This window comes from Oncorhynchus nerka, linkage group LG2 (genome assembly GCF_034236695.1).
Source record: "Oncorhynchus nerka isolate Pitt River linkage group LG2, Oner_Uvic_2.0, whole genome shotgun sequence".
In the NCBI taxonomy this organism is placed as follows: Eukaryota; Metazoa; Chordata; class Actinopteri; order Salmoniformes; family Salmonidae; genus Oncorhynchus; species Oncorhynchus nerka.
The window spans coordinates 102,234,833-102,255,733 of NC_088397.1; positions in this window are offsets into that span (position 1 = coordinate 102,234,833).

Sequence of the window (20,901 nt, forward strand, 5' to 3'; positions counted from 1 at the left end):
ACCTAGAGAGGAACCAGGCTATGAGGGGTGGCCAGTCCTCTTCTGGCTGTGCCGGGTGGAGATTATAACAGAACATGGCCAAGATGTTCAAATGTTCATAAATGACCACCATGGACAAATAATAATAATCACAGTAGTTGTCGAGGTTGCAACAGGTTAGCACCTAGGGAGGAAATGTCAGTTCGCTTTCCATAGCCGATCATACCTAGACAGTATAGGACCGACCCTTTACAGTGAACTACCTAGACAGTATAAGACTGACCTTAACCCTTTACAGTGAACTACCTAGACAGTATAGGACTGAGCCTTTACAGTGAACTACCTAGACAGCATAGGACTGACCCTTTACAGTGAACTACCTAGAGAGTATAGGACTGACCCTTTACAGTGAACTACCTAGACAGCATAGGACTGACCCTTTACAGTGAACTACCTAGACAGCATAGGACTGACCCTTTACAGTGACCTACCTAGACAGTATAGGACTGACCCTTTACAGTGAACTACCTAGACAGTATAGGACTGACCCTAACCCTTTACAGTGAACTACCTAGACAGTATAGGACTGACCCTAACCCTTTACAGTGAACTACCTAGACAGTATAGGACTGACCCTTTACAGTGAACTACCTAGACAGTATAGGACTGACTATAACCCTTTACAGTGAACTACCTAGACAGTATAGGACTGACCCTTTACAGTGAACTACCTAGACAGTATAGGACTGACCCTAACCCTTTACAGTGAACTACCTAGACAGCATAGGACTGACCCTTTACAGTGAACTACCTAGATAGTATAGGACTGACCCTTTACAGTGAACTACCTAGACAGTATAGGACTGACCCTAACCCTTTACAGTGAACTACCTAGACAGTATAGGACTGACCCTTTACAGTGAACTACCTAGATAGTATAGGACTGACCCTTTACAGTGAACTACCTAGACAGTATAGGACTGACCCTTTACAGTGAACTACCTAGACAGTATAGGACTGACCCTTTACAATGAACTACCTAGACAGTATAGGACTGACCCTAACCCTTTACAGTGAACTACCTAGACAGTATAGGACTGACCCTAACCCTTTACAGTGAACTACCTAGACAGTATAGGACTGAGCCTTTACAGTGAACTACCTAGAGAGTATAGGACTGACCCTTTACAGTGAACTACCTAGACAGTATAGGACTGACCCTTTACAGTGAACTACCTAGACAGTATAGGACTGACTATAACCCTTTACAGTGAACTACCTAGACAGTATAGGACTGACCCTTTACAGTGAACTACCTAGACAGTATAGGACTGACCCTAACCCTTTACAGTGAACTACCTAGACAGTATAGGACTGACCCTAACCCTTTACAGTGAACTACCTAGACAGCATAGGACTGACCCTTTACAGTGAACTACCTAGAGAGTATAGGACTGACCCTTTACAGTGAACTACCTAGATAGTATAGGACTGACCCTTTACAGTGAACTACCTAGACAGTATAGGACTGACCCTAACCCTTTACAGTGAACTACCTAGACAGTATAGGACTGACCCTTTACAGTGAACTACCTAGACAGTATAGGACTGACTATAACCCTTTACAGTGAACTACCTAGACAGTATAGGACTGACCCTTTACAGTGAACTACCTAGACAGTATAAGACTGACCTTAACCCTTTACAGTGAACTACCTAGAGAGTATAGGACTGACCCTTTACAGTGAACTACCTAGACAGTATAGGACTGACCCTTTACAGTGAACTACCTAGACAGTATAAGACTGACCTTAACCCTTTACAGTGAACTACCTAGACAGCATAGGACTGACCCTTTACAGTGAACTACCTAGACAGCATAGGACTGACCCTTTACAGTGACCTACCTAGACAGTATAGGACTGACCCTTTACAGTGAACTACCTAGACAGTATAGGACTGACCCTAACCCTTTACAGTGAACTACCTAACCCTTTACAGTGAACTACCTAGTATAGGACTGACTATAACCCTTTACAGTGAACTACCTAGACAGTATAGGACTGACCCTTTACAGTGAACTACCTAGAGAGTATAGGACTGACCCTTTACAGTGAACTACCTAGACAGTATAGGACTGACCCTAACCCTTTACAGTGAACTACCTAGACAGCATAGGACTGACCCTTTACAGTGAACTACCTAGAGAGTATAGGACTGACCCTTTACAGTGAACTACCTAGATAGTATAGGACTGACCCTTTACAGTGAACTACCTAGACAGTATAGGACTGACCCTAACCCTTTACAGTGAACTACCTAGACAGTATAGGACTGACCCTTTACAGTGAACTACCTAGACAGTATAGGACTGACTATAACCCTTTACAGTGAACTACCTAGACAGTATAGGACTGACCCTTTACAGTGAACTACCTAGACAGTATAAGACTGACCTTAACCCTTTACAGTGAACTACCTAGAGAGTATAGGACTGACCCTTTACAGTGAACTACCTAGACAGTATAGGACTGACCCTTTACAGTGAACTACCTAGACAGTATAGGACTGACCCTTTACAGTGAACTACCTAGACAGTATAAGACTGACCTTAACCCTTTACAGTGAACTACCTAGACAGCATAGGACTGACCCTTTACAGTGAACTACCTAGACAGCATAGGACTGACCCTTTACAGTGACCTACCTAGACAGTATAGGACTGACCCTTTACAGTGAACTACCTAGACAGTATAGGACTGACCCTAACCCTTTACAGTGAACTACCTAGACAGTATAGGACTGACCCTAACCCTTTACAGTGAACTACCTAGACAGTATAGGACTGACTATAACCCTTTACAGTGAACTACCTAGACAGTATAGGACTGACCCTTTACAGTGAACTACCTAGAGAGTATAGGACTGACCCTTTACAGTGAACTACCTAGACAGTATAGGACTGACCCTAACCCTTTACAGTGAACTACCTAGACAGCATAGGACTGACCCTTTACAGTGAACTACCTATAGAGTATAGGACTGACCCTTTACAGTGAACTACCTAGACAGTATAGGACTGACCCTTTACAGTGAACTACCTAGATAGTATAGGACTGACCCTAACCCTTTACAGTGAACTACCTAGACAGCATAGGACTGACCCTTTACAGTGAACTACCTAGATAGTATAGGACTGACCCTTTACAGTGAACTACCTAGACAGTATAGGACTGACCCTAACCCTTTACAGTGAACTACCTAGACAGTATAGGACTGACCCTTTACAGTGAACTACCTAGACAGTATAGGACTGACCCTTTACAGTGAACTACCTAGACAGTATAGGACTGACCCTTTACAGTGAACTACCTAGACAGTATAGGACTGACCCTTTACAGTGAACTACCTAGATAGTATAGGACTGACCCTAACCCTTTACAGTGAACTACCTAGACAGCATAGGACTGACCCTTTACAGTGAACTACCTAGATAGTATAGGACTGACCCTTTACAGTGAACTACCTAGACAGTATAGGACTGACCCTAACCCTTTACAGTGAACTACCTAGACAGTATAGGACTGACCCTTTACAGTGAACTACCTAGACAGTATAGGACTGACCCTTTACAGTGAACTACCTAGACAGTATAGGACTGACCCTTTACAGTGAACTACCTAGACAGTATAGGACTGACTATAACCCTTTACAGTGAACTACCTAGACAGTATAGGACTGACCCTTTACAGTGAACTACCTAGAGAGTATAGGACTGACCCTTTACAGTGAACTACCTAGACAGTATAGGACTGACCCTAACCCTTTACAGTGAACTACCTAGACAGCATAGGACTGACCCTTTACAGTGAACTACCTAGAGAGTATAGGACTGACCCTTTACAGTGAACTACCTAGACAGTATAGGACTGACCCTTTACAGTGAACTACCTAGATAGTATAGGACTGACCCTAACCCTTTACAGTGAACTACCTAGACAGCATAGGACTGACCCTTTACAGTGAACTACCTAGATAGTATAGGACTGACCCTTTACAGTGAACTACCTAGACAGTATAGGACTGACCCTAACCCTTTACAGTGAACTACCTAGACAGTATAGGACTGACCCTTTACAGTGAACTACCTAGATAGTATAGGACTGACCCTTTACAGTGAACTACCTAGACAGTATAGGACTGACCCTTTACAGTGAACTACCTAGACAGTATAGGACTGACCCTTTACAGTGAACTACCTAGACAGTATAGGACTGACCCTAACCCTTTACAGTGAACTACCTAGACAGTATAGGACTGACCCTAACCCTTTACAGTGAACTACCTAGACAGTATAGGACTGACCCTTTACAGTGAACTACCTAGACAGTATAGGACTGACTATAACCCTTTACAGTGAACTACCTAGAGAGTATAGGACTGACCCTTTACAGTGAACTACCTAGACAGTATAGGACTGACCCTAACCCTTTACAGTGAACTACCTAGACAGCATAGGACTGACCCTTTACAGTGAACTACCTAGATAGTATAGGACTGACCCTTTACAGTGAACTACCTAGAGAGTATAGGACTGACCCTTTACAGTGAACTACCTAAACAGCATAGGACTGACCCTTTACAGTGAACTACCTAGATAGTATAGGACTGACCCTTTACAGTGAACTACCTAGACAGTATAGGACTGACCCTAACCCTTTACAGTGAACTACCTAGACAGCATAGGACTGACCCTTTACAGTGAACTACCTAGATAGTATAGGACTGACCCTTTACAGTGAACTACCTAGATAGTATAGGACTGACCCTTTACAGTGAACTACCTAGACAGTATAGGACTGACCCTAACCCTTTACAGTGAACTACCTAGACAGTATAGGACTGACCCTTTACAGTGAACTACCTAGACAGTATAGGACTGACCCTAACCCTTTACAGTGAACTACCTAGACAGCATAGGACTGACCCTTTACAGTGAACTACCTAGATAGCATAGGACTGACCCTTTACAGTGAACTACCTAGATAGTATAGGACTGACCCTTTACAGTGAACTACCTAGACAGTATAGGACTGACCCTAACCCTTTACAGTGAACTACCTAGACAGTATAGGACTGACCCTTTACAGTGAACTACCTAGAGAGTATAGGACTGACCCTTTACAGTGAACTACCTAGACAGCATAGGACTGACCCTTTTCAGTGAACTACCTAGAGAGTATAGGACTGACCCTTTACAGTGAACTACCTAGACAGTATAGGACTGACCCTTTACAGTGAACTACCTAGACAGTATAGGACTGACCCTAACCCTTTACAGTGAACTACCTAGACAGTATAGGACTGACCCTTTACAGTGAACTACCTAGATAGTATAGGACTGACCCTTTACAGTGAACTACCTAGACAGTATAAGACTGACCTTAACCCTTTACAGTGAACTACCTAGACAGTATAGGACTGACCCTTTACAGTGAACTACCTAGACAGTATAGGACTGACCCTTTACAGTGAACTACCTAGACAGTATAGGACTGACCCTTTACAGTGAACTACCTAGACAGTATAGGACTGACTATAACCCTTTACAGTGAACTACCTAGACAGTATAGGACTGACCCTTTACAGTGAACTACCTAGACAGTATAGGACTGACCCTAACCCTTTACAGTGAACTACCTAGACAGCATAGGACTGACCCTTTACAGTGAACTACCTAGATAGTATAGGACTGACCCTTTACAGTGAACTACCTAGATAGTATAGGACTGACCCTTTACAGTGAACTACCTAGACAGTATAGGACTGACCCTAACCCTTTACAGTGAACTACCTAGACAGTATAGGACTGACCCTTTACAGTGAACTACCTAGACAGTATAGGACTGACCCTAACCCTTTACAGTGAACTACCTAGACAGCATAGGACTGACCCTTTACAGTGAACTACCTAGATAGCATAGGACTGACCCTTTACAGTGAACTACCTAGATAGTATAGGACTGACCCTTTACAGTGAACTACCTAGACAGTATAGGACTGACCCTAACCCTTTACAGTGAACTACCTAGACAGTATAGGACTGACCCTTTACAGTGAACTACCTAGACAGTATAGGACTGACCCTAACCCTTTACAGTGAACTACCTAAACAGCATAGGACTGACCCTTTACAGTGAACTACCTAGATAGTATAGGACTGACCCTTTACAGTGAACTACCTAGACAGTATAGGACTGACCCTAACCCTTTACAGTGAACTACCTAGACAGTATAGGACTGACCCTTTACAGTGAACTACCTAGATAGTATAGGACTGACCCTTTACAGTGAACTACCTAGACAGTATAGGACTGACCCTTTACAGTGAACTACCTAGACAGTATAGGACTGACCCTTTACAGTGAACTACCTAGACAGTATAGGACTGACCCTAACCCTTTACAGTGAACTACCTAGACAGCATAGGACTGACCCTTTACAGTGAACTACCTAGATAGTATAGGACTGACCCTTTACAGTGAACTACCTAGATAGTATAGGACTGACCCTTTACAGTGAACTACCTAGACAGTATAGGACTGACCCTAACCCTTTACAGTGAACTACCTAGACAGTATAGGACTGACCCTTTACAGTGAACTACCTAGACAGTATAGGACTGACCCTAACCCTTTACAGTGAACTACCTAGACAGCATAGGACTGACCCTTTACAGTGAACTACCTAGATAGCATAGGACTGACCCTTTACAGTGAACTACCTAGATAGTATAGGACTGACCCTTTACAGTGAACTACCTAGACAGTATAGGACTGACCCTAACCCTTTACAGTGAACTACCTAGACAGTATAGGACTGACCCTTTACAGTGAACTACCTAGAGAGTATAGGACTGACCCTTTACAGTGAACTACCTAGACAGCATAGGACTGACCCTTTTCAGTGAACTACCTAGAGTATAGGACTGACCCTTTACAGTGAACTACCTAGACAGTATAGGACTGACCCTTTACAGTGAACTACCTAGACAGTATAGGACTGACCCTAACCCTTTACAGTGAACTACCTAGACAGTATAGGACTGACCCTTTACAGTGAACTACCTAGATAGTATAGGACTGACCCTTTACAGTGAACTACCTAGACAGTATAAGACTGACCTTAACCCTTTACAGTGAACTACCTAGACAGTATAGGACTGACCCTTTACAGTGAACTACCTAGACAGTATAGGACTGACCCTTTACAGTGAACTACCTAGACAGTATAGGACTGACCCTTTACAGTGAACTACCTAGACAGTATAGGACTGACTATAACCCTTTACAGTGAACTACCTAGACAGTATAGGACTGACCCTTTACAGTGAACTACCTAGACAGTATAGGACTGACCCTAACCCTTTACAGTGAACTACCTAGACAGCATAGGACTGACCCTTTACAGTGAACTACCTAGATAGTATAGGACTGACCCTTTACAGTGAACTACCTAGATAGTATAGGACTGACCCTTTACAGTGAACTACCTAGACAGTATAGGACTGACCCTAACCCTTTACAGTGAACTACCTAGACAGTATAGGACTGACCCTTTACAGTGAACTACCTAGACAGTATAGGACTGACCCTAACCCTTTACAGTGAACTACCTAGACAGCATAGGACTGACCCTTTACAGTGAACTACCTAGATAGCATAGGACTGACCCTTTACAGTGAACTACCTAGATAGTATAGGACTGACCCTTTACAGTGAACTACCTAGACAGTATAGGACTGACCTAACCCTTTACAGTGAACTACCTAGACAGTATAGGACTGACCCTTTACAGTGAACTACCTAGAGAGTATAGGACTGACCCTTTACAGTGAACTACCTAGACAGCATAGGACTGACCCTTTTCAGTGAACTACCTAGAGAGTATAGGACTGACCCTTTACAGTGAACTACCTAGACAGTATAGGACTGACCCTTTACAGTGAACTACCTAGACAGTATAGGACTGACCCTAACCCTTTACAGTGAACTACCTAGACAGTATAGGACTGACCCTTTACAGTGAACTACCTAGATAGTATAGGACTGACCCTTTACAGTGAACTACCTAGACAGTATAAGACTGACCTTAACCCTTTACAGTGAACTACCTAGACAGTATAGGACTGACCCTTTACAGTGAACTACCTAGACAGTATAGGACTGACCCTTTACAGTGAACTACCTAGACAGTATAGGACTGACCCTTTACAGTGAACTACCTAGACAGTATAGGACTGACTATAACCCTTTACAGTGAACTACCTAGACAGTATAGGACTGACCCTTTACAGTGAACTACCTAGAGAGTATAGGACTGACCCTAACCCTTTACAGTGAACTACCTAGACAGCATAGGACTGACCCTTTACAGTGAACTACCTAGACAGTATAGGACTGACCCTTTACAGTGAACTACCTAGATAGTATAGGACTGACCCTAACCCTTTACAGTGAACTACCTAGACAGCATAGGACTGACCCTTTACAGTGAACTACCTAGATAGTATAGGACTGACCCTTTACAGTGAACTACCTAGACAGTATAGGACTGACCCTAACCCTTTACAGTGAACTACCTAGACAGTATAGGACTGACCCTTTACAGTGAACTACCTAGATAGTATAGGACTGACCCTTTACAGTGAACTACCTAGACAGTATAGGACTGACCCTTTACAGTGAACTACCTAGACAGTATAGGACTGACCCTAACCCTTTACAGTGAACTACCTAGACAGTATAGGACTGACCCTAACCCTTTACAGTGAACTACCTAGACAGTATAGGACTGACCCTTTACAGTGAACTACCTAGACAGTATAGGACTGACTATAACCCTTTACAGTGAACTACCTAGAGAGTATAGGACTGACCCTTTACAGTGAACTACCTAGACAGTATAGGACTGACCCTAACCCTTTACAGTGAACTACCTAGACAGCATAGGACTGACCCTTTACAGTGAACTACCTAGATAGTATAGGACTGACCCTTTACAGTGAACTACCTAGATAGTATAGGACTGACCCTTTACAGTGAACTACCTAGACAGTATAGGACTGACCCTAACCCTTTACAGTGAACTACCTAGACAGTATAGGACTGACCCTTTACAGTGAACTACCTAGACAGTATAGGACTGACTATAACCCTTTACAGTGAACTACCTAGACAGTATAGGACTGACCCTTTACAGTGAACTACCTAGACAGTATAAGACTGACCTTAACCCTTTACAGTGAACTACCTAGACAGCATAGGACTGACCCTTTACAGTGACCTACCTAGACAGTATAGGACTGACCCTTTACAGTGAACTACCTAGACAGTATAGGACTGACCCTAACCCTTTACAGTGAACTACCTAGACAGTATAGGACTGACCCTAACCCTTTACAGTGAACTACCTAGACAGTATAGGACTGACTATAACCCTTTACAGTGAACTACCTAGACAGTATAGGACTGACCCTTTACAGTGAACTACCTAGAGAGTATAGGACTGACCCTTTACAGTGAACTACCTAGACAGTATAGGACTGACCCTAACCCTTTACAGTGAACTACCTAGACAGCATAGGACTGACCCTTTACAGTGAACTACCTATAGAGTATAGGACTGACCCTTTACAGTGAACTACCTAGACAGTATAGGACTGACCCTTTACAGTGAACTACCTAGATAGTATAGGACTGACCCTAACCCTTTACAGTGAACTACCTAGACAGCATAGGACTGACCCTTTACAGTGAACTACCTAGATAGTATAGGACTGACCCTTTACAGTGAACTACCTAGACAGTATAGGACTGACCCTAACCCTTTACAGTGAACTACCTAGACAGTATAGGACTGACCCTTTACAGTGAACTACCTAGACAGTATAGGACTGACCCTTTACAGTGAACTACCTAGACAGTATAGGACTGACCCTTTACAGTGAACTACCTAGACAGTATAGGACTGACCCTTTACAGTGAACTACCTAGATAGTATAGGACTGACCCTAACCCTTTACAGTGAACTACCTAGACAGCATAGGACTGACCCTTTACAGTGAACTACCTAGATAGTATAGGACTGACCCTTTACAGTGAACTACCTAGACAGTATAGGACTGACCCTAACCCTTTACAGTGAACTACCTAGACAGTATAGGACTGACCCTTTACAGTGAACTACCTAGACAGTATAGGACTGACCCTTTACAGTGAACTACCTAGACAGTATAGGACTGACCCTTTACAGTGAACTACCTAGACAGTATAGGACTGACTATAACCCTTTACAGTGAACTACCTAGACAGTATAGGACTGACCCTTTACAGTGAACTACCTAGAGAGTATAGGACTGACCCTTTACAGTGAACTACCTAGACAGTATAGGACTGACCCTAACCCTTTACAGTGAACTACCTAGACAGCATAGGACTGACCCTTTACAGTGAACTACCTAGAGAGTATAGGACTGACCCTTTACAGTGAACTACCTAGACAGTATAGGACTGACCCTTTACAGTGAACTACCTAGATAGTATAGGACTGACCCTAACCCTTTACAGTGAACTACCTAGACAGCATAGGACTGACCCTTTACAGTGAACTACCTAGATAGTATAGGACTGACCCTTTACAGTGAACTACCTAGACAGTATAGGACTGACCCTAACCCTTTACAGTGAACTACCTAGACAGTATAGGACTGACCCTTTACAGTGAACTACCTAGATAGTATAGGACTGACCCTTTACAGTGAACTACCTAGACAGTATAGGACTGACCCTTTACAGTGAACTACCTAGACAGTATAGGACTGACCCTTTACAGTGAACTACCTAGACAGTATAGGACTGACCCTAACCCTTTACAGTGAACTACCTAGACAGTATAGGACTGACCCTAACCCTTTACAGTGAACTACCTAGACAGTATAGGACTGACCCTTTACAGTGAACTACCTAGACAGTATAGGACTGACTATAACCCTTTACAGTGAACTACCTAGAGAGTATAGGACTGACCCTTTACAGTGAACTACCTAGACAGTATAGGACTGACCCTAACCCTTTACAGTGAACTACCTAGACAGCATAGGACTGACCCTTTACAGTGAACTACCTAGATAGTATAGGACTGACCCTTTACAGTGAACTACCTAGAGAGTATAGGACTGACCCTTTACAGTGAACTACCTAAACAGCATAGGACTGACCCTTTACAGTGAACTACCTAGATAGTATAGGACTGACCCTTTACAGTGAACTACCTAGACAGTATAGGACTGACCCTAACCCTTTACAGTGAACTACCTAGACAGTATAGGACTGACCCTTTACAGTGAACTACCTAGATAGTATAGGACTGACCCTTTACAGTGAACTACCTAGACAGTATAGGACTGACCCTTTACAGTGAACTACCTAGACAGTATAGGACTGACCCTTTACAGTGAACTACCTAGACAGTATAGGACTGACCCTAACCCTTTACAGTGAACTACCTAGACAGCATAGGACTGACCCTTTACAGTGAACTACCTAGATAGTATAGGACTGACCCTTTACAGTGAACTACCTAGATAGTATAGGACTGACCCTTTACAGTGAACTACCTAGACAGTATAGGACTGACCCTAACCCTTTACAGTGAACTACCTAGACAGTATAGGACTGACCCTTTACAGTGAACTACCTAGACAGTATAGGACTGACCCTAACCCTTTACAGTGAACTACCTAGACAGTATAGGACTGACTATAACCCTTTACAGTGAACTACCTAGACAGTATAGGACTGACCCTTTACAGTGAACTACCTAGAGAGTATAGGACTGACCCTTTACAGTGAACTACCTAGACAGTATAGGACTGACCCTAACCCTTTACAGTGAACTACCTAGACAGCATAGGACTGACCCTTTACAGTGAACTACCTAGAGAGTATAGGACTGACCCTTTACAGTGAACTACCTAGACAGTATAGGACTGACCCTTTACAGTGAACTACCTAGATAGTATAGGACTGACCCTAACCCTTTACAGTGAACTACCTAGACAGCATAGGACTGACCCTTTACAGTGAACTACCTAGATAGTATAGGACTGACCCTTTACAGTGAACTACCTAGACAGTATAGGACTGACCCTAACCCTTTACAGTGAACTACCTAGACAGTATAGGACTGACCCTTTACAGTGAACTACCTAGATAGTATAGGACTGACCCTTTACAGTGAACTACCTAGACAGTATAGGACTGACCCTTTACAGTGAACTACCTAGACAGTATAGGACTGACCCTAACCCTTTACAGTGAACTACCTAGACAGTATAGGACTGACCCTAACCCTTTACAGTGAACTACCTAGACAGTATAGGACTGACCCTTTACAGTGAACTACCTAGACAGTATAGGACTGACTATAACCCTTTACAGTGAACTACCTAGACAGTATAGGACTGACCCTTTACAGTGAACTACCTAGACAGTATAGGACTGACCCTAACCCTTTACAGTGAACTACCTAGACAGCATAGGACTGACCCTTTACAGTGAACTACCTAGATAGTATAGGACTGACCCTTTACAGTGAACTACCTAGAGTATAGGACTGACCCTTTACAGTGAACTACCTAAACAGCATAGGACTGACCCTTTACAGTGAACTACCTAGATAGTATAGGACTGACCCTTTACAGTGAACTACCTAGACAGTATAGGACTGACCCTAACCCTTTACAGTGAACTACCTAGACAGTATAGGACTGACCCTTTACAGTGAACTACCTAGATAGTATAGGACTGACCCTTTACAGTGAACTACCTAGACAGTATAGGACTGACCCTTTACAGTGAACTACCTAGACAGTATAGGACTGACCCTTTACAGTGAACTACCTAGACAGTATAGGACTGACCCTAACCCTTTACAGTGAACTACCTAGACAGCATAGGACTGACCCTTTACAGTGAACTACCTAGATAGTATAGGACTGACCCTTTACAGTGAACTACCTAGATAGTATAGGACTGACCCTTTACAGTGAACTACCTAGACAGTATAGGACTGACCCTAACCCTTTACAGTGAACTACCTAGACAGTATAGGACTGACCCTTTACAGTGAACTACCTAGACAGTATAGGACTGACCCTAACCCTTTACAGTGAACTACCTAGACAGCATAGGACTGACCCTTTACAGTGAACTACCTAGATAGCATAGGACTGACCCTTTACAGTGAACTACCTAGATAGTATAGGACTGACCCTTTACAGTGAACTACCTAGACAGTATAGGACTGACCCTAACCCTTTACAGTGAACTACCTAGACAGTATAGGACTGACCCTTTACAGTGAACTACCTAGAGAGTATAGGACTGACCCTTTACAGTGAACTACCTAGACAGCATAGGACTGACCCTTTTCAGTGAACTACCTAGAGAGTATAGGACTGACCCTTTACAGTGAACTACCTAGACAGTATAGGACTGACCCTTTACAGTGAACTACCTAGACAGTATAGGACTGACCCTAACCCTTTACAGTGAACTACCTAGACAGTATAGGACTGACCCTTTACAGTGAACTACCTAGATAGTATAGGACTGACCCTTTACAGTGAACTACCTAGACAGTATAAGACTGACCTTAACCCTTTACAGTGAACTACCTAGACAGTATAGGACTGACCCTTTACAGTGAACTACCTAGACAGTATAGGACTGACCCTTTACAGTGAACTACCTAGACAGTATAGGACTGACCCTTTACAGTGAACTACCTAGACAGTATAGGACTGACTATAACCCTTTACAGTGAACTACCTAGACAGTATAGGACTGACCCTTTACAGTGAACTACCTAGACAGTATAGGACTGACCCTAACCCTTTACAGTGAACTACCTAGACAGCATAGGACTGACCCTTTACAGTGAACTACCTAGATAGTATAGGACTGACCCTTTACAGTGAACTACCTAGATAGTATAGGACTGACCCTTTACAGTGAACTACCTAGACAGTATAGGACTGACCCTAACCCTTTACAGTGAACTACCTAGACAGTATAGGACTGACCCTTTACAGTGAACTACCTAGACAGTATAGGACTGACCCTAACCCTTTACAGTGAACTACCTAGACAGCATAGGACTGACCCTTTACAGTGAACTACCTAGATAGCATAGGACTGACCCTTTACAGTGAACTACCTAGATAGTATAGGACTGACCCTTTACAGTGAACTACCTAGACAGTATAGGACTGACCCTAACCCTTTACAGTGAACTACCTAGACAGTATAGGACTGACCCTTTACAGTGAACTACCTAGACAGTATAGGACTGACCCTAACCCTTTACAGTGAACTACCTAAACAGCATAGGACTGACCCTTTACAGTGAACTACCTAGATAGTATAGGACTGACCCTTTACAGTGAACTACCTAGACAGTATAGGACTGACCCTAACCCTTTACAGTGAACTACCTAGACAGTATAGGACTGACCCTTTACAGTGAACTACCTAGATAGTATAGGACTGACCCTTTACAGTGAACTACCTAGACAGTATAGGACTGACCCTTTACAGTGAACTACCTAGACAGTATAGGACTGACCCTTTACAGTGAACTACCTAGACAGTATAGGACTGACCCTAACCCTTTACAGTGAACTACCTAGACAGTATAGGACTGACCCTTTACAGTGAACTACCTAGACAGTATAGGACTGACCCTTTACAGTGAACTACCTAGACAGTATAGGACTGACCCTTTACAGTGAACTACCTAGACAGTATAGGACTGACTATAACCCTTTACAGTGAACTACCTAGACAGTATAGGACTGACCCTTTACAGTGAACTACCTAGACAGTATAGGACTGACCCTAACCCTTTACAGTGAACTACCTAGACAGCATAGGACTGACCCTTTACAGTGAACTACCTAGATAGTATAGGACTGACCCTTTACAGTGAACTACCTAGATAGTATAGGACTGACCCTTTACAGTGAACTACCTAGACAGTATAGGACTGACCCTAACCCTTTACAGTGAACTACCTAGACAGTATAGGACTGACCCTTTACAGTGAACTACCTAGACAGTATAGGACTGACCCTAACCCTTTACAGTGAACTACCTAGACAGCATAGGACTGACCCTTTACAGTGAACTACCTAGATAGCATAGGACTGACCCTTTACAGTGAACTACCTAGATAGTATAGGACTGACCCTTTACAGTGAACTACCTAGACAGTATAGGACTGACCCTAACCCTTTACAGTGAACTACCTAGACAGTATAGGACTGACCCTTTACAGTGAACTACCTAGACAGTATAGGACTGACCCTAACCCTTTACAGTGAACTACCTAAACAGCATAGGACTGACCCTTTACAGTGAACTACCTAGATAGTATAGGACTGACCCTTTACAGTGAACTACCTAGACAGTATAGGACTGACCCTAACCCTTTACAGTGAACTACCTAGACAGTATAGGACTGACCCTTTACAGTGAACTACCTAGATAGTATAGGACTGACCCTTTACAGTGAACTACCTAGACAGTATAGGACTGACCCTTTACAGTGAACTACCTAGACAGTATAGGACTGACCCTTTACAGTGAACTACCTAGACAGTATAGGACTGACCCTAACCCTTTACAGTGAACTACCTAGACAGCATAGGACTGACCCTTTACAGTGAACTACCTAGATAGTATAGGACTGACCCTTTACAGTGAACTACCTAGATAGTATAGGACTGACCCTTTACAGTGAACTACCTAGACAGTATAGGACTGACCCTAACCCTTTACAGTGAACTACCTAGACAGTATAGGACTGACCCTTTACAGTGAACTACCTAGACAGTATAGGACTGACCCTAACCCTTTACAGTGAACTACCTAGACAGCATAGGACTGACCCTTTACAGTGAACTACCTAGATAGCATAGGACTGACCCTTTACAGTGAACTACCTAGATAGTATAGGACTGACCCTTTACAGTGAACTACCTAGACAGTATAGGACTGACCCTAACCCTTTACAGTGAACTACCTAGACAGTATAGGACTGACCCTTTACAGTGAACTACCTAGAGAGTATAGGACTGACCCTTTACAGTGAACTACCTAGACAGCATAGGACTGACCCTTTTCAGTGAACTACCTAGAGAGTATAGGACTGACCCTTTACAGTGAACTACCTAGACAGTATAGGACTGACCCTTTACAGTGAACTACCTAGACAGTATAGGACTGACCCTAACCCTTTACAGTGAACTACCTAGACAGTATAGGACTGACCCTTTACAGTGAACTACCTAGATAGTATAGGACTGACCCTTTACAGTGAACTACCTAGACAGTATAAGACTGACCTTAACCCTTTACAGTGAACTACCTAGACAGTATAGGACTGACCCTTTACAGTGAACTACCTAGACAGTATAGGACTGACCCTTTACAGTGAACTACCTAGACAGTATAGGACTGACCCTTTACAGTGAACTACCTAGACAGTATAGGACTGACTATAACCCTTTACAGTGAACTACCTAGACAGTATAGGACTGACCCTTTACAGTGAACTACCTAGACAGTATAGGACTGACCCTAACCCTTTACAGTGAACTACCTAGACAGCATAGGACTGACCCTTTACAGTGAACTACCTAGATAGTATAGGACTGACCCTTTACAGTGAACTACCTAGATAGTATAGGACTGACCCTTTACAGTGAACTACCTAGACAGTATAGGACTGACCCTAACCCTTTACAGTGAACTACCTAGACAGTATAGGACTGACCCTTTACAGTGAACTACCTAGACAGTATAGGACTGACCCTAACCCTTTACAGTGAACTACCTAGACAGCATAGGACTGACCCTTTACAGTGAACTACCTAGATAGCATAGGACTGACCCTTTACAGTGAACTACCTAGATAGTATAGGACTGACCCTTTACAGTGAACTACCTAGACAGTATAGGACTGACCCTAACCCTTTACAGTGAACTACCTAGACAGTATAGGACTGACCCTTTACAGTGAACTACCTAGAGAGTATAGGACTGACCCTTTACAGTGAACTACCTAGACAGCATAGGACTGACCCTTTTCAGTGAACTACCTAGAGAGTATAGGACTGACCCTTTACAGTGAACTACCTAGACAGTATAGGACTGACCCTTTACAGTGAACTACCTAGACAGTATAGGACTGACCCTAACCCTTTACAGTGAACTACCTAGACAGTATAGGACTGACCCTTTACAGTGAACTACCTAGATAGTATAGGACTGACCCTTTACAGTGAACTACCTAGACAGTATAAGACTGACCTTAACCCTTTACAGTGAACTACCTAGACAGTATAGGACTGACCCTTTACAGTGAACTACCTAGACAGTATAGGACTGACCCTTTACAGTGAACTACCTAGACAGTATAGGACTGACCCTTTACAGTGAACTACCTAGACAGTATAGGACTGACTATAACCCTTTACAGTGAACTACCTAGACAGTATAGGACTGACCCTTTACAGTGAACTACCTAGAGAGTATAGGACTGACCCTAACCCTTTACAGTGAACTACCTAGACAGCATAGGACTGACCCTTTACAGTGAACTACCTAGACAGTATAGGACTGACCCTTTACAGTGAACTACCTAGATAGTATAGGACTGACCCTAACCCTTTACAGTGAACTACCTAGACAGCATAGGACTGACCCTTTACAGTGAACTACCTAGATAGTATAGGACTGACCCTTTACAGTGAACTACCTAGACAGTATAGGACTGACCCTAACCCTTTACAGTGAACTACCTAGACAGTATAGGACTGACCCTTTACAGTGAACTACCTAGATAGTATAGGACTGACCCTTTACAGTGAACTACCTAGACAGTATAGGACTGACCCTTTACAGTGAACTTCCTAGACAGTATAGGACTGACCCTAACCCTTTACAGTGAACTACCTAGACAGTATAGGACTGACCCTAACCCTTTACAGTGAACTACCTAGACAGTATAGGACTGACCCTTTACAGTGAACTACCTAGACAGTATAGGACTGACTATAACCCTTTACAGTGAACTACCTAGAGAGTATAGGACTGACCCTTTACAGTGAACTACCTAGACAGTATAGGACTGACCCTAACCCTTTACAGTGAACTACCTAGACAGCATAGGACTGACCCTTTACAGTGAACTACCTAGATAGTATAGGACTGACCCTTTACAGTGAACTACCTAGATAGTATAGGACTGACCCTTTACAGTGAACTACCTAGACAGTATAGGACTGACCCTAACCCTTTACAGTGAACTACCTAGACAGTATAGGACTGACCCTTTACAGTGAACTACCTAGACAGTATAGGACTGACTATAACCCTTTACAGTGAACTACCTAGACAGTATAGGACTGACCCTTTACAGTGAACTACCTAGACAGTATAGGACTGACCCTTTACAGTGAACTACCTAGACAGTATAAGACTGACCTGCTTTTACTGTATGATTTATTGAACTATTAAGCAATTATTTATAAAATAGTTTTACCATATTAAAATGAGAGTTCAGATGTAAATCAATCAATAATCACATGAAATAAGTAATAATCTTCAGAAATTACTTTGTCAAAGCAACAAAATAACCAAGGCTTTATGATGATGAAACTTGGATACATGTTTGGGTTAAGTGGGTTAAAATCTTCCTGGAAGTAAAGATGGCTTCTTTAAATAAAATAATTTTAAAGGATGTTTTATTAATTTGTTGAATTCTCCATGTGGTCTATATTAAAGGACACTTCATTTAATATAACAGGCTTTTACAATTCAATATTGGTGCTCAATTTCTACTTAAAATATCAAAGGCATGCAAAAGGCACTATGTTTGTGGCACAACCCATGTATGTGGTTATAGGGGCATAATATTGAAAAAAAAAAAAAAAACCTAAACCTTAAAACCTTGAAAGATTTAGATGCACTATTGTAAAGTGGCTGTTCCACTGGATGTCTTAAGGTGAACGCACCAATTTGTAAGTCGCTCTGGATAAGAGCGTCTGCTAAATGACTTAAATGTAAATGTAAATGTAAACTACCTAGACAGTATAGGACTGACCCTTTACAGTGAACTACCTAGACAGCATAGGACTGACCCTTTACAGTGAACTACCTAGACAGTATAGGACTGACCCTTTACAGTGAACTACCTAGAGAGTATAGGACTGACCCTTTACAGTGAACTACCTAGACAGCATAGGACTGACCCTTTTCAGTGAACTACCTAGAGAGTATAGGACTGACCCTTTACAGTGAACTACCTAGACAGTATAGGACTGACCCTTTACAGTGAACTACCTAGATAGTATAGGACTGACCCTAACCCTTTACAGTGAACTACCTAGAGAACATAGGACTGACCCTTTACAGTGAACTACCTAGATAGTATAGGACTGACCCTTTACAGTGAACTACCTAGATAATATAGGACTGACCCTTTACAGTGAACTACCTAGACAGTATAGGACTGACCCTAACCCTTTACAGTGAACTACCTAGACAGTATAGGACTGACCCTTTACAGTGAACTACCTAGATAGTATAGGACTGACCCTTTACAGTGAACTACCTAGACAGTATAAGACTGACCTTAACCCTTTACAGTGAACTACCTAGACAGTATAGGACTGACCCTTTACAGTGAACTACCTAGACAGTATAGGACTGACCCTTTACAGTGAACTACCTAGACAGTATAGGACTGACCCTTTACAGTGAACTACCTAGACAGTATAGGACTGACTATAACCCTTTACAGTGAACTACCTAGACAGTATAGGACTGACCCTTTACAGTGAACTACCTAGAGAGTATAGGACTGACCCTTTACAGTGAACTACCTAGACAGTATAGGACTGACCCTAACCCTTTACAGTGAACTACCTAGACAGCATAGGACTGACCCTTTACAGTGAACTACCTAGAGAGTATAGGACTGACCCTTTACAGTGAACTACCTAGACAGTATAGGACTGACCCTTTACAGTGAACTACCTAGATAGTATAGGACTGACCCTAACCCTTTACAGTGAACTACCTAGACAGCATAGGACTGACCCTTTACAGTGAACTACCTAGATAGTATAGGACTGACCCTTTACAGTGAACTACCTATACAGTATAGGACTGACCCTAACCCTTTACAGTGAACTACCTAGACAGTATAGGACTGACCCTTTACAGTGAACTACCTAGATAGTATAGGACTGACCCTTTACAGTGAACTACCTAGACAGTATAGGACTGACCCTTTACAGTGAACTACCTAGACAGTATAGGACTGACCCTTTACAGTGAACTACCTAGACAGTATAGGACTGACCCTAACCCTTTACAGTGAACTACCTAGACAGTATAGGACTGACCCTAACCCTTTACAGTGAACTACCTAGACAGTATAGGACTGACCCTTTACAGTGAACTACCTAGACAGTATAGGACTGACTATAACCCTTTACAGTGAACTACCTAGAGAGTATAGGACTGACCCTTTACAGTGAACTACCTAGACAGTATAGGACTGACCCTAACCCTTTACAGTGAACTACCTAGACAGCATAGGACTGACCCTTTACAGTGAACTACCTAGATAGTATAGGACTGACCCTTTACAGTGAACTACCTAGATAGTATAGGACTGACCCTTTACAGTGAACTACCTAGACAGTATAGGACTGACCCTAACCCTTTACAGTGAACTACCTAGACAGTATAGGACTGACCCTTTACAGTGAACTACCTAGACAGTATA